We start from the raw sequence: 22535 nt of genomic DNA, 5'->3' as shown, positions 1-22535 counted from the left end.
GCACAGGAATTTGAATATTTTAAAATATTAAATAATTTAAATATTCAGTAATATTTTAAGGGTTCAGAAAGAGAAAAAAAAAACCTTATAGTTTTAGATAATTTTGATTTCATAGGATCTTACCTCATACACCCTTCCTCCAGATTAACCCATTGTTAACATCTTGCATAACTACAGTGCTATATTAAAACTAGGGAATAGATATTGATGCAAACCATAGATATTATTCAGATTTTACCAGTTATACCTGCACAAATTTGTACATAGTTTTAAGTGTGTAAAGTGCTTGCAATTTTATCACAGCTGAGACTTGATGTGATGGAAGCTTCACCACCAAATAACTAACTGCACCTTGACGGCAAGACTCTAACATGCTACCCCTTAGATCCATATCCTACCCTTTCCCATCTCAAATCCCTAACAACTAATCTGTTTTTCATCTTTATAATGACATATGGCACATGTTCAACCTCTGGCCCAGGAATTTCCCATGCTATAGGCAAGGCCCCAAAAAAGGTAGTATGAGAATCTCTAATTCCATCCATGTTGCTGCAAATGGCATTATTTTTTCTTTTTATGGCTGAGTAGTATTCCATTGCGTTTATAGACCACATCTTCTTAATCCATTCATCTGTCAATGGACATTTAGGTTGTTTCCATGTCTTTGCTATTGTAGCTAGTGCTGCAGTGAACGAACATACAGGTGCATGTGTCTTTTTCAAGGAAAGTTTTGTCTGGATATATGCTCAAGAGTGGCATTGCTGGGCCATCCATTTTTGAATTGGGTTGTTATTTTTTGATACCTAAGTACACACATGTACAAAAATTTCACATAAATAATATCATATATGTATGTAGGAAGTTTCTGAAAAGTTTCTTTTCTTTTCCTTTCCTTTTTGTATTCTAAAATATTGTCCTACATTTGACATACACTCAATAACAGTCGTAAGTCTGTTTCATATTTATACATCATCATAAACAAAAAGGAAATTTAAAAATATATGCATTTTTTATTACTTGCTTTCAGAAATACATTTATTTACACAGTAGAAATTTCTCTAACGTTTTGGCATTCAATCATTACATAAATACTTTAAAGTCATTTGACATTTTAATTGCTTCTTTTGAATGCTTCTATGAAGTATGCAAAATTAATAAATTATGCCAGAAATTGTCTCTATTCACTTTGTTGTCTTCTTTTGCTCTTACAAACAGTGTTCCAAGACACGTGCATATCCATTAATGGTTCTATTTCATTTGTAAAATCATAGGATGGGATTGAGGAACAGAAGAAAAGGTACATCTCTAAATTTTGATACTGTGATAAAATCTGCATTTGCTTCAAATGCAATGAAAAATGCACCCTAAATTTAACTGTGAAAGTCTGATGATAGTAAAACAACTTAGCAACTTTACCCAAATTTTAATTGCTCTATTTGGAAAATCTCTGATAATAGAGATTTTGTATACTTCCCCCCCCCAGATTTATTTGCTTTTATGAATCACTGATTTTTACTTGCTAATTTTTCTATAGGGTGGTATAGTATATTTGTAAAGTTTCAACTGGGCTAGGCTTAACTATATTTTCCAGAATTCTACTTTTGTATGTTTCTGGTTAGGATAGACTCTCAAATGAGATTATTGGAAAACTTGGAGGCTTAAAGGAGCAGAGCAATCCCTTGACAACTAACACCCATTGTTGCTGGTTGGCTGATATAAATTCTTATCATAATGCAGCAACTGACTTTAAACTGCTCTATTAGCCTTTGTGAGTAGGTGAGTAGAGGGAGAGATAGTTTAAGAAACTGGTTTATGTTATTGTGGAGTTTGGAAATTATAGAATTTGTAGTGTAGGCTGGCAGGGTGGGGATCCAGGGAAGTGTTGCTGTTACAGTTTGAGTCAGAAGGAAATATGCTGGCAGAATTCTCTCTTCCTCAGAGGAGTTCAGTCTTTTTCTTTTATTAAGAACTTCAACAGGGAGTTCCCTTCATGGCGCAGTGGTTAACGAAAATGACTAGGAACCATGAGGTTGCGGGTTCCGTCCCTGCCCTTGCGCAGTGGGTTAACGATCCGGCGTTGCCATGAGCTGTGGTGTAGGTTGCAGATGCGGCTCGGATCCTGCGTTGCTGTGGCTCTGGCGTAGGCCGGTGGCTACAGCTCCGATTCAACCCCTAGCCTGGGAACCTCCATATGCCGCGGGAACGGCCCAAGAAATAGCAACAACAACAACAACAACAACAAAAAGAACTTCAACAGATTTGATAACGTCTACCCACATTAAGAGTGTTAAGAGTTTCCATTGTGGCTCACTGGTAATGAACCCGACTAGTCTCCATGAGGGCACAGGTCCGATCCACGGCCTTATACAGTGCGTTAAGGATCCAGCATTGCCCTGAACTGTGGTGAAGGTGAACTGTGGTGAAGGTCTTAGACATGGCTTGGATCCTGCATTGCTGTGGCTGTGGTGTAGGCCGGAAGCTATGGTTCATTCTGATTCTACCCTTAGTCCAGGAACTTCCTTATGCTGCAGGTTCAATCCTAAAAAGACCAAAAGAAAAAAAAAGTGTCATCTGCTTTACTGAAAGTCTACTGGTTTAAATGTTAATATCATCTAAATAATGCCTCACAGCAATATCTAGAATAATGTTTTACCAAATATCTGAGTACAGTAGAGAGCCAGGTTAGCAACTACGTTTAACCACAGCAAGTGCGCACATATATGATCTCATAGGCCTACAGACAAGGAACCTGAGAACTAGTACTGTCAATACACTCCTAAATCAAAAAGACATTTTAAATTTACTAAATTTGTAGCCAAAATAGGTAGTTTTACCCCAGAATATTTTCTTTCCTTCTTTCTTAGAAATAGAATCCTAGATTTGTCTGGGTACATGACCATTCGGATAAACAATGAATTTCCAAGACTTACTTGGAAATAGTTGTAGTCATGTGACTAATATCTAGCCAATAGAATGACTGTCTTTTCCAAGAAGTATCTTTAATAGGAATGGGAATGTTCTTTATCTTTCTATTATCTAAATTGAATCTGGAGTAAATTAGCATGTTAATATGGCAGACCAAGTGGATACTAGTAAACTGGATTCCTAATATAAAAGCTTTAGACTGTTGTCAGATTCAGTTTGCTTGAGGGAGACAGATGTTTCTATGTTGATTAATTCACTATTATATTAGGCTTTTTATTACTAACAGGTAGCTAATACACTTGATTTAGGAGAACCCCAGTGGCTGTTCACACTGTGCTTTTCTACATGCTATACAAATCTTTCTACGTATGTAGAATGGCTCACTAGCTTGTTTTTTAACAAAATTCTTAATGATAATTTTTTCCATTCTACCAATTACATGGCATGATATTCCAATTAATTATGAACATATTTCATTTTCATTAATTAAGGAAATAGAAACTTTTTAAAGGTGCATTTATAAATCAACAATCTACATTATATAATAGCACATTGTGGGAGACTTCTAGAAGTTTCTCAGTTATTTAGACAAAATATCAAATAGTTTAAGACATTTATCACTTATAAAGAGGACTTCTATCTCTGCTTAATTATGATTTTGTTTAAAAAAACAGTGAAGTTAGAGCCACTGCAATCCTTTTGATCTAAAATTATAGACTTTTTTAAAAAAACCTGTGTGTTTATGAAGCTGGAGTAATGTATCTGCACAATTATTCTTTTAGACATTCTCTCATTTACTTAAGCTATTTATTCTATGAGAGGATTAACAAGAATCTACTGAACACTAGCTCTGAGGATAAAAAGTATACATAAGGCAAAGGGTCTTCTTTCAAGCTTCTGGTAATCTTTTGAAGAAGAGAAAAGATATCATACCAGTATCAGATACATGAAAGGAATAAGTATAGGATGTTAGTGTTGCTAACTTAATGTTGGTTTTAATAATTCTCTCTATGATGTCCTCTATATGAAGCAGAAAAACTGGTGCTGTGATTACTGATTTCTCAATGCCTGGAGTTTTTCTTTTTTAGCATTACTGAAAAACTAAGAGAAGAATGGAGAGTCATTTGGACATAGATTAATGGACACATTGTTAATGTGGATCCAAAGGGACTTTCAAAATTTCTCTGGTCATCATACGGCTAACACCAATTTCCCAGGAAGCTTGTCAGTCATTTTTTTTTTTTCATTTAAACAACATTTTTGTGATAAGAATAAACCCCTATGGGTGTAGAAGCTGTCAGTTGTTTGTATTCATAAAAATACTCCTCTCAGACTGCAACCGTTAATGCTACACTTTCTCTCTCAAGTAATTCATGCTGCCTGATACTAGGAAGAAATAACATAGACAAGGTTTTGTCAATATCTCCCAGAAGAAAATATCATAGATGTGTCCCATTCTTTTTAATTTCAACTGTACCCCAACTGAATTTATAGTATTTCAAGCTGATAAAAACAAATGGGGAGAGGATGAGATTTGATCAGACCTCAGTAGTTTTATAGGAGGAAATAGAACTCAGCAATAGCTGATAAAAGTGCTAAATAGCTGAAAATAATCATAAGATGTCCTGAAACCTTTACAGACACGCTTCTGCAGTCTTTGTGATGTTTTGGATGGAAAGGAGAGTTACATGTGTATGAATCATTTTACTTATTTGTTTAGGAAATGTAAATGGATATATTTAGTCAAGTAAATATATTTTTCATTCCGTAAATGTAAGTAGCTGTTGTCTAGAAGCTATGACTAATTAAGTGGGCATTTATGAGTAAGATTTGTAGATATAAATATCTCCAGATGTGGAAGTCAAAAATCCCTAGCTGAGAAGAGAAACAAAATATAGATTATAGATACGAGAATTCAAGAAGTCAAGGAATATTGAAAAAAGACACTTGATCAAGCAAATATTATAAAGAGACCCATGCAGAAGAGAAAAGGACATATTTAGACTTATGATCATAATATTTTCAAGTACCAAGAAAACAGAAAACCTCTCATCCAAATTCAAGATGATTGCCTGACTTACTTTAATATAATAATCTATAGGTCCACTCATGTTACTGCAAATGGCATTATTTCACTATTTTTTATGGCTGAGCAATATTTCATTGTGTGTATGCAACATCTTCATCCATTCATATCTTGATGGACAATTGGATTGTTTCCATGTCTTAGTTATTATGAATAGGGCTTCTATGACCCTTGGGGGTGCACATATCTTTTCAAATTAGAGTTTTCAACTATTCTAAATATATCCAGGACTGGGATTACTGGATTAGATGGTAACTCTATTTTTAGCTTTTAAGGAACCTCCTTAGTTTTCTCCATAATGTCTACACCAATTTCCATTCCTACCAACAGAGTAGCTTAGTTTCTTTTTCTTCTTACTCTCTGAAGCATTTATTGGTTGTAGACATTTTGATGATGGCAATTCTGACTGGTTTAAGGTAGTAGTTCATGGTAGTTTGGATTTGCATTTCTCTAATTAGTAGTGATGTTGAGCATCTTTTCATTTACTTTTTGGTTATTTGTATGTCTTTTTTGGAGACAAAAATATTGGTCTATACAGGTCTCATGCCCATTTTTTGATTGAGTTGCTTGTTTTCTTGATATTGAACTTTTTAAGGTGTTGGTATATTTTTGAAATTAAGCCCTTGTCTATGACATAATTTGCAAATATTTTCTCCCATTCTGTAGGTTGTCTTTGCATTTTGTTGATGGTTTTCTTCACTGTGCAAAATCTTTTAAGCTTAATTAGGTCTCATTTGTTTATTTTTGCTTTTGTTTCCATTACTCTAGGAGATGGATCCAAAAAATATTCCTATGATTTATGTCAAAGATTGTTCTGCTGATGTTTTCCTCAAAGGGTTTTATAGTATTCAGTCTTAAATTTGTCTTTAATACATTTTGAGTTTGTTTTTGTGTACGGTGTTAGGAAATGCCCCAATTTCATGCTTTTACGTGTTGCTGTCCAGTTTTCCCAGCACCAGTTATTGAAAAGACTGTCTTTTCTCCATTGTGTATTTTTGCCTCCTTTATTGAATATAGCAAAGACAAATATCATATAATATCACTTATATGTGGAGTCTCAAAATATGATACAAATGAAATTATTTATAAAGCAGATATACATTCACAGACATAGGAAAAGAACTTACGGTTACCAAAGGGGATAGCAGGAATAAATTGGGAAGTCAGATTGAACAGATACACAATACTATACATAAAATAGATTAAAAAAGGACCTACTGTATAGCACAGGGAACTATATTTGCTATCTCAAAATAACCTTTATAGAAAAGAATCTTAAAATATATATATATTATCCATTATTTTCATATATATATGAATAATATATATATTTACTATATATATGAATAATATATTCACTATATATATGAATAATATTATATTCACTATATATATATGAATAATATATATATTTTTTCACTTTTTGGTATACCTGAAACATTATAAATCAACTATATTCAATAAAAAGTTAAAACAATAAAATGAAGATACTGGATAAAATACTTAAAAATAAAAAAGAAAGAAAGTTTATTGGAAGCAGATAATAATTCTTGGTGCTGCTAGTCAAAAAATACAACCTGTGAATTATAGCTTGATAATATAGAAGAAAAACAACCCTCTGTCATTTACTTTCAGCTAACATGAACTGCCATTTTTTTGGTTTATAGAATCTAAACTTCTTCCTAAAGCTGATGCTATCTGACTCCAACTTCAGATTTTGTCAAGTCCTAGACCTGGTTTCCAAGGCTGTTCCTTTAAACTAAAGATACTAGAACAAAGTATTAAATTACCCTTTGTTCTCAATTTAAAACCTATCTCTTATAATTATATGCTAGAGTAATAACATAGCCTAAAGTAGGAGTAACCTATTCTTCTACTATTATTCATTTTACTATCTTCTAGAAAATAGTCTTATATTAAATCTCAAACCTGGGCTTTGGCTTTATACTAGGTGAAATACATGAAATTTATGTCTGGTGCAAAATTTTGGCTGCCTATATTTCTATGTATTATCCTCAAAGTTTCATTAAACTCATTCACAAGTAATCTTATAAAATTTAATAATATTGAAATGATTAAATCATAACTTGATGTCTTTTCAAGTTCATTGTATAACATTTTTATACTTGAACTTTCTCTTGTTTTCAATTGCATGTGTTCTCCAATTAATTAAAATAAATAACATTATAGCCACTTGACAGAATTCTGAGGAAAGTAAATAATTTTTTGTTTAAAACACTAAGATTTGGAATGGTTTGTTATGAGTTAATAGGTAACTTTTATAGAAAAAGATGAAATAATGCACAAACTGGCTGGTGCCATAACCAAAATTTAAAATATGTAGGTTAAATTTCATATGAAGCAATAAGTTCAGACTGGTAATGCAATGTGTATAATGTTAGAAAAGAATCAGAAATGACAACACACATTTGTAATAGTGAAATAATTGAAGGATGTTTACTGTAATAACTTGGAACATTAAAAAAATGCATATCAACTTCTTGTTAATATTGGCAGAAGATTTCCAGGTAAAATACGTAAGTATCATTGGCTACCTTTAACTATCAATGATAATATACAAGAAAGATATGAACTTAACCCAAATATTACTCTTTGCAGAAATAATTTAGATGGAATATAGATGACACAGAACTTAACTGATTTAGAAAATAACACATGTTATCAATTCCAGGTTCTCAAGTTTCAGAAGACTTTTAGTCCAAGAAATAGCCTCAAGTTCAAAAGAAAAAAAAATATAAGACCAATGATTAAGACAATTGAATGACTTAAGTTGGTGCCTAGCATACTCATTCAACTAAAAATTAGCTCTAAAAAATCTTAAAAATGTTGTCTCACAGCAGCCTGACATTTCCAAAATTTATAAACACCTGCCCAAATTGTGGGTGTGGTAATTGAGGAATGCAAAGGAACCAGTTAAGTTTAGAGGAAACCCTTGGGATGTTAACGAAAGTTATACTGGTGAAAGTAATGCCAGCTCAGATTAAAAGGGTTCAGATAAAAACAAACAAACAAAAAGGGTCTTTCAGCTCCTAGAATGCTCTGAACAGGAAGGATGTTGAGAAAGATACTAAGCTATACACAAGACTCATTTTTTTTTTTTTTTTGTGGGAAAAAAAAAAAAGTTTAGATCATAGGATAGAGATCCACATACAGCAATGGACCAGAAACTACTTTGTAGCAGAAAAAAGGCCTAATCAAGAAATATTCCATGACTTCAGATTGGGAGGACTGTGTGGCTGACACATAGTTAGGAATGGTGATTTCCATGGACCTATCATTTGTCCCATTTTTAAAATGTGGGTAATTATGACTGTTACTCTGTCCTAATATAATCATTGTATGTTGGTTGTATTATAAATAAATGGGAGCTACATTTGAGAAGTTATCTCTGCACACAATTTTAAAGTATGAGATTCTGGACTCAGTATTTGGTGTCATAGTTGAATGAGACATTTGAGAGTGTTGGGAGTTAATTTGTGTATTTTTTTTTTTTTTTTTTTATGATGGAGGGGACATAAATCAACTGGCTGGAAACTATTACAGATTTTCCACATTAAGATGTTTACTCTTTTTTATGTGTATATATTCTGGTAGTTTCCTTTTACATTTACACTAATACAATATGTCTTCAGACTCCTTCAGCCAATGGAACACAAGAAAAATCAAACTATCAGAGATTTTTAAAATATACATTTGCGCTTCCCTGTCTTTTTCTGCTTTTGGTATCATATAACTGCTACATGGAGAAATCTTACTTAGTCTGCCATGTGATAAGAGATACATAACTCTATTTTAACCACTGAGTCATCCAACATTATCCTGACAACTTCTAAGTAAGTAATTAAAACCATCCTAAAATATCTAGAGACAAGATAGACAATTTCAGTCACATCAGCAAGTTCAACCAAGTTTGGCTGAGCCAGTTCAAACTTGAAGAATCAATAATTCAACCCACAGAATCTTGAGATAAATGAATGATTGTTTATGAACTGGCATATTTCAAGATGTTTTGTTATAACCCAAAGATATCTGTAGAAATAACTGGACATGTTTGATAATTTATTTTGAATTAGATATTACAGGTTTCTCTTATGCAATTAACCTGAAAGAACAATCACTTTGTAGGATATTCTTTTGTCATGTCAATATTGATAAGACGCAGAATAATGAAATAGAATCAGTAGAAGAAAATGGAGAGGTAAATAATTATTTCTTACCTTTATACTTAAAGGGAGATACATTTAAGAAGATAGTTGCATACCATATGAGGTTGGTATTTGTAGGATAATAGTATGGATTAGCCAATTACAAGGACAGTGAGCATATAAAATTTATTTTCCAAGGGATTTTTGAGTTGAAGAAATTTCATAAAGTCAGTATGAAAATATGAACAAGTTGTATAGTACAATCTCTCAGAGTATAGTGATGAAGTCAGTAAATTTGGTCTTAGAAGTAATCACTCTGTCACTATTATATCCAAGAATTCATTCCAGGTAATGAAGGTACAAACACATAATCATCTTCCTTAAAGATCCTGCTGTCTAGCAGGAGATTAGAAAATATATTTATGAAATATTTAGCTCAAAGAAAGGCTATATAATCCTTACTTTTTTTTTTTTTTTTTTTTTTTGGATTTGTAGCCAGAGTTGAACAATCTAATGTATACTTAGAGTCTGGAGTCTCATTGCTACCAAGAACCTGACATGCAACAGAATAAAATTACAACTTTTAATTTTAACATTTGGTTACTTCTCCACTGACTCTGTGTCTGTGTTTCAGGGGAAAAACTGTCAGGGAGTTATCATACCACAAAGCTACTTGGTCACTCTACTAGAGATCACATTCTATTTCTGGCGGTGTAAAGTGGGAAAAAAACTAACAAACTGGCCAAGCAGCTTCAGGCAGAGCAACTCTACTTCAGGCTTATAGATTGATATCTTAGTTTTCAGTGAAAACCACAAATAAGAAACACAGTCAAATGTCCTGCTTCAAGCCTGAAAGAGTTATCAATTAGGAAAAGGTGGAAAAGATATTACAAAACCAATATCTTTAAAAAATAAATAAGGTGAATCACTGATTATGAGGGACACAATAGCAAATTACCTAGATCCTTTTCATTGTGGAATTAAAGGTTACCATTTTATGGGTTGGTACCACTGTGTGATTCTAGAAAACTTCTGGAAATACTGTAGACAGACGATGGCTAATTTGGAACAAATGTTTGGATATTCTAAAACTCTCCACACCACGAAAAAAAGACTTAATTGTGACTGTTTTCTTTTAGGACTTGAATTGATTCCCCACAAAATGTTTTAAAATCAGGATTTTTTATATTTTATTTTAATTTAATATCTCATTATATTTTAATGAGATACTAATAAACTCCCTTGACTAACTAAATGATAGGATTTATTTTACCTAGTCATGATTTCAGTTGAGCAGTTGTAGGAATGCTTACTTGTTAACCTGCTAAAATTTGTATCATAAACTTCAAACAAAATTTTATGTCTTTGATTGAAATAAAAGTAAAAATGTTTAATTAACATATTTTTATATTGATTATAACATTTCTGAATGTTTGTTGCCTGTGCTTGGAAGCATAGAATATATAGCACCAGAAGTGTTCTAATGTGTAAACAGGTTTTACTATGTTTCTCCTGATAATAATTGACTATCATATATGCCAGAGATGTCTAATGTACATGAGAAGCATTAAAGAACTTGTTCAGCCTCAAAAAGAGGGAGGAGTTTTGTCTAGACTCCGTGGACTTCACTTATTCACTAAGATTCCCAAAGGATATCAGTTTGTAAATCCCACCTTGGATAAACAATGGCCTTTTCACACTCACAGACCTAATAAAAAATAACTGTTAATTAAAGTTGCCAGCTGATTATGAGATAAGTGTTTTTTAAAGTCCATGGATCTTCCCTCATGAGATGCTACTATTGCCAATGAGTTGAGACTCTTCCAATTACCTCCATTTGTTTTCCTTTCCTCAATCCAAGGTCTATCATAAGACTGCTAATATGAACTTCTTTATTGTAGAAAAATTAGTTTTATCAGATTAAGCAACTATTATTCAACAAAAATTCAAATGATATATTTAGATTATTTTGAGTCTGGATCGTTCTATTTTTCAAGTAAAAGAGCTGAGAAGACTGGTGACTGCTACAAATCTCTGAGGATGCTTTCTTGTAACCTTCCTTTAGTGACAATGGCAATTGATTTAGCCATGTTCTCTTTTCAGCTGAGTCTCTTTCTTGAAATGCAGGCATCAAAGAAGATTCTGAGCCCTTGTATGAACAGATGCACTGATTTATATTTCAATCCCTATGCTTTCAGCAAGGCAAGATTTTAGTCTCATTTTATTATTTAGTACTACTCTATGATAAAATGGCCTATTGTCTTTGTACTGCATCTTCCTCCAACACAAGAGCAGATTGTCACTGTCACCAAAGAGATAACCACACATATAGAACTGTTTCTACAATCTTTAACGAACTTAAAGTCTTCATAAGATCAAAGACGAAAAGTAAAAGCAGTAGGTGTACTCCCTTCCCTTCCCAGAATGATAATTTGTCACAAGCATTGAGTCAATCCCACTCTCAAGACATGAAGGTGAAAAGAGTTAGGGACATGCCTTTTACACACTCTGGACAATAACTACCTTCTTACAATCTGTACACCAACTTAATCAGGAATAGTTTTCTGAAGGTATAATCTGCCTCTTTACTAAGAAAGAGCAAACATAACTGTGGAATGTTAAATACATGAACATCTAGTTTTAGTGTAGTACAGTTAAAAAAATAATCTCTGAATGACACTCGTATCTCTGTTAAAATAGAAAGGCAATTTCAAAAGGGTAAGCACTCACCAGTGCATTACTATGACTGTTAACAAAAAGATAACTTTATTTTTGGTATTGTCAGCCACTTTCTTCATATCCTATTCTTAGATCATTGGCAAACTAACCATCTTCGTGCTGCTTCAGTAGGGCTACCTTACTTCATTGACATATACATTCAATCAAAAATTTTTAAAATTTATTATTATTTTACAGAATCTGTTTGAGAATGTAGAAACTGGTGCCAAGTATTATGTCTCTCAAAGTCACTGTTGCCATTTCTAATGCTATTCTTCCCTCCCCCTTTAACTGCCACATATATTGTTTGTCTATCCCAACTAGATACATCTCCTACCTAAGGAAGCCTTATAATTGAGAAGACCTCTGACGTGACAAACTTTACCATGGAATAAATTTTTTGAGGTGTAAAGAAGCCAAAAAATGCCTTGTGCCTTTTGAAATTTGTGATACATGTTAAAGAAGGTAACCTTAGAGAGTTACAGTAGCACAGTAGCATAGACCCTTTAATGTAAAAAAAAAAAAAAAAAAAAAAAAAAAAAGTTCTTATTTATTTACCCTCAAAGCCCCTATCTCTCTAGAATTCCCTGAAGTTGTTACTATTTCTATTCTAGGCACAATTCTTGTTGGGGGGGAAAAGGGTTCCTGTGTATTGCAGATGTTAAACATCATCCCTGACTACTGCTCTCTGGATACAGAGAACATCCTCACCCTATAACAGACAAATATGTCTCTAGACGTTGTCAATTATTTCCTGAGTGTTAAAATTGACAACCACTGCTATAGAATTTAAGTATAATTATATAGAGCTAATCTAATCCATGGAGAAAATTTGAGTGAAAAAATTTTTTCACTAAAAATTACATTTCCCTCCAAATAGGATTTTATTATTAAGAAAAGTTTGCTGGAGTGATTCTTCTCTTACAGTGCCCAGAGTGTACCTGCCTGTCAGTGAACCTCCCAGTCATGCCTGGACACATCTATTTCATGTGCTGAAAAACTTGCTTTTCAACCTGGGCTTCCTTATAATTTTTTTTTTCATGACTCTAGTCAACAAATTGAATAGAAAATGCATATGATGAGACGAGCAATGATTTTAAAATTACTACTAAATTCTTAATTGTCTACATTGTCAGAAACATACAATAGTTCCAATTGTTGACACTCCCTCAATCTCTCCAGAAAAAAAAGACAAACTTAAAAAAAGTATAAACATAATGAGATTCAGATATTCAGCAAGATGAAATTCAAGAAATTTTGAATATTTTTTTGCAGTGTGTCTTATTTGTGTACTGTCAAAATAATCTCCTAAATCATCATGTGAGATGAAAATAGATATCTTTCAGATATGGAAAGTTTTAGAGGTATAATCAATTCATCAGTCAGACATGTGAAAAAAGTACTTTTGGAACATTTTGTTTCCTTCTTTCTTTTTCTGACAACATGTTGATTATTTTAAATTTTAGGTATTATTTTCTATTTTTTTGAAATTGTGTGTGTTCATGTGTACTTAAGCTTTAAGTCCTAGCCTTGGCTTTAAATGAACAATGATAGACTTGAACGGGTGTATAGAATGATTTTTGGTTACACAGAAAAATTGAATTTTAAAAGGCCTTTGTTACTTTGGTTTGTCTTTTTTTCTGGACATACATTAATGCTTTGTCACTTCCTGAAACTGAGTTGACTGATCTGCATTAGAAAAAAACCGCAAACCAAAATACCTTCAGTACTTAGTAAGGTCAGTGGTTCTCAAAGTTGAGTCATTATCATCCTAGAACTTTTTAGAACAACAAATTGTCTGACCACAACCAATACCCTCCTCCTTCCCCCTCCTCATATATATATATATATATATGTAATATATGTATATATAAAGATAAAAAAGCATGAGTGTAGGACCCAATGATCTGTGGTTTAACAAGTATTTCCAATGCTATTGATGCATGGTAAAGATTGTAACCCATGAGGAAAATAAACTGGAGAACTCCTTACAAAATTAATATGGTGTGCTGAAAACTGAAAACTGAGGAAAATTATTAGAGAATATATATTCTGCTTTTAACACATTATTGTTATTGCTATTTTTTTAATGCCCTGTCAGTTCAAAAATTCAGCAACAAAAACAGCTTTCTTGTAGGATAAATCCTGCCTGTTCTGCCTACTAGCTGCCAGTTTTTAAGGCTTTTAAACAATTTTATGCTATTCTTTTTTTTTTTTTTTTTTTAATCCCACAGCATATGGAAGTTCCCAGGTCAAGGACTGAATACAAGTCTTAGTTGCAACCTGTTCAACAGCTATCACAATGCCAGATCCAGATCCTTTAACCCGCTGTTCCAGGTCGGGGATTGAACCCATACTTCTGCAGCAGTGACCAGAGTGGCTGCAGTTGAATTTTTAACCCACTGCACAGCAGGAACTCCAATGCTATTCTCCTTTAACTTACAGACTCATTTTATAGTAACAATTATGTCACCTTTCTTTCTTTCTCAGTTTTAATTTTACATATCACTTGAAAAATGTGGTTCAGCTAATGACTTCATGAATTAGTTATTTTTAGAACATGTTATGTAATGTGATCTAAAATATTTATACAGAAATTAAAAAGTCACTTTTTATATCCCCAAAGACTCCTGTTAAAGTAATCAATAACATAATAAAATACTTTAAAAATCAATTGAATGAGAAGAACAAAATCCATTCAGTGGTTGAAGGATTATTCTGATCCTCAGCAAAAGAAAGTAAAAAGTCAACTGCAACTCTGATTATTTAAGAATACCTAATAATCTTCTAACAGTTCTGATTTTTAAAAAACTTAATTTCAATTATTTTTCTGGTTAGTAGAATTTTTATATTAACTTTTAACATAGTTTTAATTTCTATTCTGAAAGTAGTATTTTCACTCCATGGAAAATAAGACTTGGAGGTTTCTTTCAAGTCTTTTCAAGTATTCCGGTATTTTTTTAATGGAGAAAAAAAGAGTTTTCTTAACTCCTGGTGATTAGAACAATAGCACATACTGGTATGAATCACTCATAGGATGATTTGACCAAGATCACCAAGGCAAAAATTTATAAATTTTCTAAAGCTTGTTTTTTTCCCCAGAAGGCAATAAAATATAATATATAATAAACAAAATATATGAACTCAACACCAGGAATATAAAAAAAAAATAACTGAAATCCTCAATTTGGTTTATGTGGAAAATTTCTTGCATGTGAAATGCCAGGAATGAGTTTTAGATTTATATTAGGTTACACTGCTTCATGAATTTGTTTATTTCAATATTTGCTTTAAAGCTAACATTTTTGGATTATAAAATTAATTAAGGGATGGGACTGTTATGATTCACTAGACACTAAAAATTTATATATCCTGAAAGCATAGATATATCATAGGATGTGAACTTCTAATCTTTCAGGGTTTTTTTATATAATGATTTTTATTTTTTTCCATTATAGCTGGTTTACAGTGTTCTGTCAATTTTCTACTGTACATCATGGTGACCCACTTACACATACATGTATACATTCTTTTTTCTCCCATTATCAGGCTCCATCATAAGTGACCAGACATAGTTCCCAATGCTACATAGCAGGATCTCATTGTTAATCCATTCCAAAGGCAATAGTCTGCATCTATTAACCCCAAGCTCTCCATCCATCCCACTCCCTCCACCTCCCCCTTGGCAATGACAAGTCCAGTCTTGTCTTATATATTTAAGTCTTTCAGCCATTTTGAGTTTATTTTTGTGCTTGGTGTGAAGGTGTGTTCTAGTTTCATTGATGTGCATGCAGCTGTCCAGGTTTCCCAAACAATACCTGCTAAAAAGACAGTCTTTTTCCCATTTTATATTCTTGCATCCTCTGTCAAAGATTAATCAACCATAGGTGTCTGGGTTTATGTCTGGGTTCTCTATTTTGTTCCATTGGTCTGTATGTTTGTTTTTGTACCAGTACCACACTGTCTTGGTGACTGTGGCTTTGTAATATTGCCTGAAGTCTGGGAGAGTTATGCCTCCTGCTTGGTTTTTAATTTATGGGATGCCACAAAAGCAGTGCTTAGAGGGAAATTCATAGCAATACAGGCCTTCCTCAAAAAATAAGAAAAATCTCAAATCAACAACTTAACCCAGCCCCTAAATGAATTAGAAAAGGAAGAATAAACAAAACCTAAAGTCAGCAGAAGGAAGGAAATCATAAAGATCAGAGAGGAAATCAATAAAATAGAGATTTAAAAAACAATAGAAAAAATTTAAAAAAATCAAGAGCTGGTTCTTTGAAAAGGTAAACGATTGACAAACCTCTGGCTAAGACTCACCAAAAAGAGGAGAGAACGAACCCAAATAAAACAAGAAATGAAAAAGGAGAAGTCACAACAGATACTGCTGAAATACAAAAAACCATGAGAGAATACTATGAATAATTGTATGCCAACAAATTTGACAACCTGGAAGAAATGAACAACTTTCTAGAGACTTACAGCCTGCCAAAACTGAATCAAGAAGAAAGAGATCAACTGAACAGACCAATCACTAGAAATGAAATTGAATATGTCATAAAAACACTCCCTACAAATAAAAGTCCAGGACCAAATGGCTTCACATGCAAATTCTACCAAACATACAAAGAGAATTATACCCATTCTCCTTAAACTTTTTCAAAAGGTTGAAGAAGAAGGAACACTCCCAAAGACATTCTATGATGCCACCATCACCTCAATCCCAGAACCAGAAAAATATGCCACCATAAAAGAAAACTATAGGCCAATATCTTTGGTGAATATAGATGCAAAGTTTTTCAACAAAATTTTAGCCAACTGAATCCAACAACATATAAAAAAGATCAAACACCTATATCTTTCACAGTTTTATCTAAACAATTTGCTTCCTAGGCTATGTAGGATCGGTTTCTTTTTAAAAAACGTAAGTACATGGAATTTGTATGTGTATGTGTGTGTATGTGTGTGTGTATGTTGAGAAAAGTAAAGACATAATGTCTTAGCAAGTTTCAGGTATGCAATATTATTGTTGATGATCACCATGCTGTACATTAATTCCCTAGAAGTTAATCAACTTCTGACAGTTTGTACTCTTTCTCTCCCCATTTCTCCCACCACCCAGGTTCTAGCAAACACCATTCTATTCTCTGGTTGTGAGTTAAAGTTTTTTAGATTATTAGGTTATTAATAGTTTTTAGATTATTTTTCAGGTTTTAGATCTCACATATAAGTATTATATACAAAATGATAAAGATATTACTCTAAATATTATATCTCTAAGAATTATTTCACTAGCAAAAGCTTACTTTATTACCTTTTAAAGTGTTTAAACCAAAAGCATATACGTCCTTTCACTTTAAAATATTATACTTTTGACAGTTTTGAATTTTTATTTTTGTGTTTTAAACTTTGGGTGTGAAAATTAACCAAATCTCTAAACAGGTGTATGTTTGTGTGTTTGTGTGTGTGTGACCCATGCAAATCATTTGACTATTTTTTATGTGTTTTGGCTTTGTATGTGAGTTTTGTATTACAAGTGTGCTCTATATGTTTTAAAATAATTCCTTTCTCCTATATAAATATCATAAATGTCTTCTTTCAAACCCATTATTTGTTTTGAAAAGCTGAAGATTTTGATCTTAATGAAGTTTACTTTGCATTTTCTTTTTTGATTAGTGTTTGCCTTCGTTTCTGAAATAATTTTATACCACAAGTTACACAAGTTATATAGATAATCTCTTATCTCTTATCTCCATTATTTTTTTTCTTTAAACTTTGCAAATATAACTCTATGATATCCCTGGGCTTGATTTTGATGCATGCTATGAAGTAGAAACTTAAGTTCAGTTTTACATTATTTTTCAAATAATTAAGCTGCCTTATGAATAATTCCTTCATTTTCCTATGCACTGCAGTGGCATGCATAAATAACAAAGATGGATGTAAATATTCAAATTTGTATTTGATTTTAATAGTCAATTTGTGTATCCTTGTGCAAACACCAGATTAACATACTCTTTATATTATAAAATAAAAGACCTCCAACTTACTTATCTTCTTTAAGATGTTCTTGACTCTTGTACTTTCGCATTTCAATGTGTGTGAATTGGTATGTGTTTGTGAAATTTCACTAGAAAATAAATACCTGGAAATTTTATTAGTATTGCTGTCAATCTATATCAATTCGAGGAGAATTACCATCTTTGAAATAATGAGTCTTGTAACATATAAATAGTATATTCCTCCAATTATGTAAGTATTTCAAAACTTTTCCAGTAATATTTTATATGTTTTATTGGCAAGGGTATTGTAATGGTAAATATTTCATTGGGATTATTCCAAAATATATAGTACATAATGCTAATGTAAATGAACTATTTTTGAAATACCATTTTCTAATTTCTCATTGCCAGATATTGAAATATTTATTTTTCTATATTGACCTCATATACCACAATATTGCTGAATTTACTTCCTAGTTGTCTATCTATAAACTTCTTTTCCATTTTTCCATTATAAAATTTTGTCATCCGCAAATGTTTCTTTAATCTTTATATATTTGATTGCCTTTTTCTTCCTTATTATATTGCATAAATCCTCTAGTACATAGTTGAAAAGTAGAAAATACAGCATAGAGTCTTATCTCATTTCTGATCTTAAGGAAATTTTTTTCACTATCTCCTCTTTACAAATAATTTTAGGGTAGATATTGTATACCAGATTAAAGAATTTATCTAATATTCACAGGTGATTAAATTTTTTATCACATTGAATTTGATCAAAAGCTTTTCTTGAATCCTTTGAGATTATAATATTCTTTTTTCTCTTTTATTTTGTTACTGTGGTAAATTCTTTTTTTTTTTTTTTTTTTTTACTGTGGTAAATTCTATTGCCTGTTTCGCAAACATTAATCCCATCTCATTTTTCTGCAGGAGGAACTTCATTGTGTATATTGACCATTTAATGAATTGGATTTCATTTCCTAACATTTCATTTGAGATTTTGTATCTATGTGAAAAAATTTGACTGTACATTGCTTCTCTTGGGTATGTTACAAGGTGTATGAAAATTAAGTGGAAATATTTTTTCTATTATCAGGAATGGTGCTGGATCATTTATTTCTAATCACTTTTATTGCTGAGTAACCACTCACAGTTTTGACTTCTTATCTTTAAAAATTTGATATGATTCATTAAATTGGTTTACTTCTCTTAACTAGTTAGATTATAAAAGAGTTTTTTCATCCCTAGGCCAAAAACAAACAAATAAGCAAACAAATTTATCTCTAATTAATTGTCTGATTCAAGTCACTAATCCATTGAATCTAAACATGAAATTCACCATTAATGAAGACACAAATAACATATTATTATAAAAGACTTAGAGTAAATAAATGATCACTGCTGTATAATTTTCCAACTCTGATACACTCTACATAAGAATATATGTTGTATATATTGGCAAAGTCAACTTAATATGAGTACAAAATATATTTAAATTGAAATTATTCTTTTATACACAGTTTTTTCAAAATGTTTTCTTTTTATTTTTCTATATAATGATTTTTATTTTTTTCCATTATAGCTGGTTTACCATGTTCTGTCAATTTTCTACTATACAGCAATGGTGACCCACTTACACATACATGTATACATTCCTTTTTCTCCCATTATGAGGCTCCATCATAAGTTACCAGACATAGTTCCCAGTGCTACACAGCAGGATCTCATTGCTAATCCATTCCAAAGGCAATAGTCTGCATCTATTAACCCCAAGTTCCCCATCCACCTCCCCCTTGGCAACCACAAGTCTATTCTTCAAGTCCATGATTTTCTTTTCTGTGGAAAGGTTCATTTGTGCCATATATCCAGACAAAACTTTCCTTGAAAAAGACACATGCACCCACATGTTCATTGCAGCACTATTCACAATAGCCAAGACATGGAAACAACCCAAATGTCCACTGACAGATAATTGGATTAGGAAGATATGGTATATATACACAATGGAATATGACTCAGCCATAAAAATAACAAAATAATGCCATTCATAGAAACATGAATGGAACTAGAGACTCTCATGTTGAGTGAAGTAAGTCAGAACGAGAAAAACAAATACCATATATCACATCACATATCTGGACTCTAAATTGAAAATTAATTTCAAATTCCTCAATAAATGCTTCCCATTGAGGATGATATTGGTTACAAAGCTCCTGAAACTTGGTGTTTAGATCTCTTTTGACCCTTCATAATTTATTTGTTACTTAGTTATAACTATTACTGTGCCTTCTTTCATTTTTGTTTTTAGATGTCCATTGTGCCTTCTTTTTAAAACTAGATTTTATACCTAACATCAATTCTACTTATTTCTTATTTTTATTGAGGTATAGTTGGTGTACAACATAAGTTTAAGGTATATGATATAGTGATTCACAATTATTAAAGGTTACATTCTATTTATATTTATTATATTACACAATATTTGTAAAATATTGGCTACATTCCTTGTGCTGTACATTATACCCTTGTAGCTTATTTATTTTAACATAGTATAAAATACTTCTTATCCTCTACCCCAATCTTGACCTCTCCTTCTCCCCATTAGTAACCAGTAGTTTGATCCCTATCTCTTTTTGTTATATTCATTATTTTTATTTACTTTTTAGATTGCACAGTACGTGATATCATATAGTATTTGTCTTTCTCTGACTTATTTCACTTAGCATAATATCCTCCAGGTTCTTCTATGGTGTTCCAAATGCTAAAATTTCATTCTTTTTTTTATAACTAGATAGATTTCATTATATATACCACAGCTTCTTTATCTATTCATCTCTTGATGGACAGTTAAGTTACATCCCTATTTTGTCAAATATAAATAATGCTGCCATGACTATTAGGGTGAATATATCTTTTCAAATTTGTTTTAGGGAGATTTTTTGGATATATACCCAAGAGTGGAATGGCTGAGTCATACGGTAGTTCTTTTTTTAGTTTTTAGAAAAATCTTCATACTGTTTTCTAGGTGGCTACACCAACTTACATTCCCACCAACAGTGTATGAGAGTGTCTTCTTTTTTTACAATCTAGCCAACATTTGTTACATGTGTTCTCTTTGATAGTAGCCATTCTAACAGGTGCAGTCTGATCTCACTGTGATTTTGATTTGCATTTCTCTGATGATTAACAATGTTGAGTATTTTTGCTCGTGCCTGTTGGCCATCTGTATGTATTCTTTGGAAAAGTGCCTATTTGGGTTTTCTGTCTACTTTTTAATTGGTCTTATTTTTTGCCTTTGAATTTTATGATTTGTTTATATATTTTGGATATTAACCCCTTATCTATCGTATTATTTGCAAATATCTTCTCTCATTTAGCAGGTTGTCCGTCAATGGCTTTCTTTGCTATGTAAAAACTTTTAAAGTTAACTACATCCCAGAGTTCCCATCATGGTGCAGTGGTTAACGAATCCAACTAGGGACAATCAGATTGCAGGTTCAATCCTTTGCCTCTTTCAGTGGCTTAAGGATCCAGCATTGCTATGAGCTGTGGTGTAGGTCACAGACACGGCTCAGATCTAGCATTGCTGTGGCTCTGACATAGACCAGCAGCTACAGCTCCAATTAGACCCCTCACGTGGGAACTTCCATATGCCGTGGGTGTGGCCCTAGAAAAGGCAAGAAAGACTAAAAAATTTTAAAAAATAAAGCTAACTACATCCCATTTCTTTATTTTTGCTTTTATTCCCTTTGCTAAAGAGAGAGAGCCAAAAATATTGCTACCCTATATGTGAAAGAGTGTTCCTCCTATGTATTCTTTGAGGAGTTTTTAGTTTTTGCTCTTACATGTAGGTATTATCACATTTTATTTCTGTATCTAGGATGAGGAAACTTTCTAATCATATTATTTTACATGTAGTTATCCAGGTTTCTCAGAATCAATTACTGAAGGGAAATGTCTTCTACACTATATATTCTTGCCTCCTTTTTTTGTAGATTAATTGACTCTTATATGTAGGTTTATTTCTGGGCTCAACCAATTATATAAGAATAAGAATGAATTTAGAGGAATCATGCTTCCTGACTTCAGACAATACTATTAAGCTACAGCAATCAAAAACAGACACAGGTATCAAAAGAACAACCACTGATCAAAATGTTTTTCAAAAAATTCTAGTAAGTTTCAAAAAGAAAATTCAAATTCCCCTTATACCAGCAACTATTTAGATAGCATTAAAATGCATTAGTATTATAAGTATTCTAGAGATGGTTAAAAATACGCAGGAGGATATGCATGGGTTACATGAAAAACTATGCCACTGCATATAAAGGACATGATCATCTGTGGATTCTGAATTTTATAAGGGTTCCTAGAAACAATACCCCATTGATAACAAAGGGCAGTTATAGATTACTAACATAAACTCTTATTATGCAAAACTGTTGTGTTCTCAGGAGCAGACTGTGTTCCCTTGTTTACCCAGGTTCAGATATCTCTGCTATTCTCTTTGACAGCTCTTTCGAGTCTACACTAAATTACAAAATCCTCACAGACTTGCTTCTCACCTCTGAGAGATAATGACTGCCCCTGCAATCACAGAGTAGTAACAAATCTTTATAGCAACTTACTGATACACATAAT

At 32.3% G+C, this 22535-nt stretch overlaps 1 protein-coding gene across 3 annotated transcripts in view; it reads left to right on the top strand.

Moving 5' to 3' along the window:
• The window catches only part of LOC146397805 (uncharacterized), a 1134194-nt gene that overhangs the window by 1040633 nt on the left and 71026 nt on the right, over positions 1–22535 (top strand). Inside the window, exon 6 of one of the 3 annotated variants that reach the window (XM_084989254.1) lies at positions 18825–19930. The exons of the other annotated variants lie outside the window; for them this stretch is intronic. The gene's annotated coding sequence lies outside the window, so the exon portion shown is untranslated. Of the gene's footprint in view, positions 1–18824; positions 19931–22535 lie in introns of those variants that run through there. 3 annotated transcript variants of the gene reach the window in all.

Source organism: Sus scrofa, chromosome 13 (genome assembly GCF_054392235.1).
Source record: "Sus scrofa isolate SSC_HxYL_T2T_F1_AM1 chromosome 13, Sscrofa_HxYL_maternal_Yorkshire_Landrace_v2.0, whole genome shotgun sequence".
Classification (NCBI taxonomy): domain Eukaryota; kingdom Metazoa; phylum Chordata; class Mammalia; order Artiodactyla; family Suidae; genus Sus; species Sus scrofa.
Note: the sequence above shows the minus strand (reverse complement) of the source record. Positions and strands in the feature narration are given on the sequence as shown.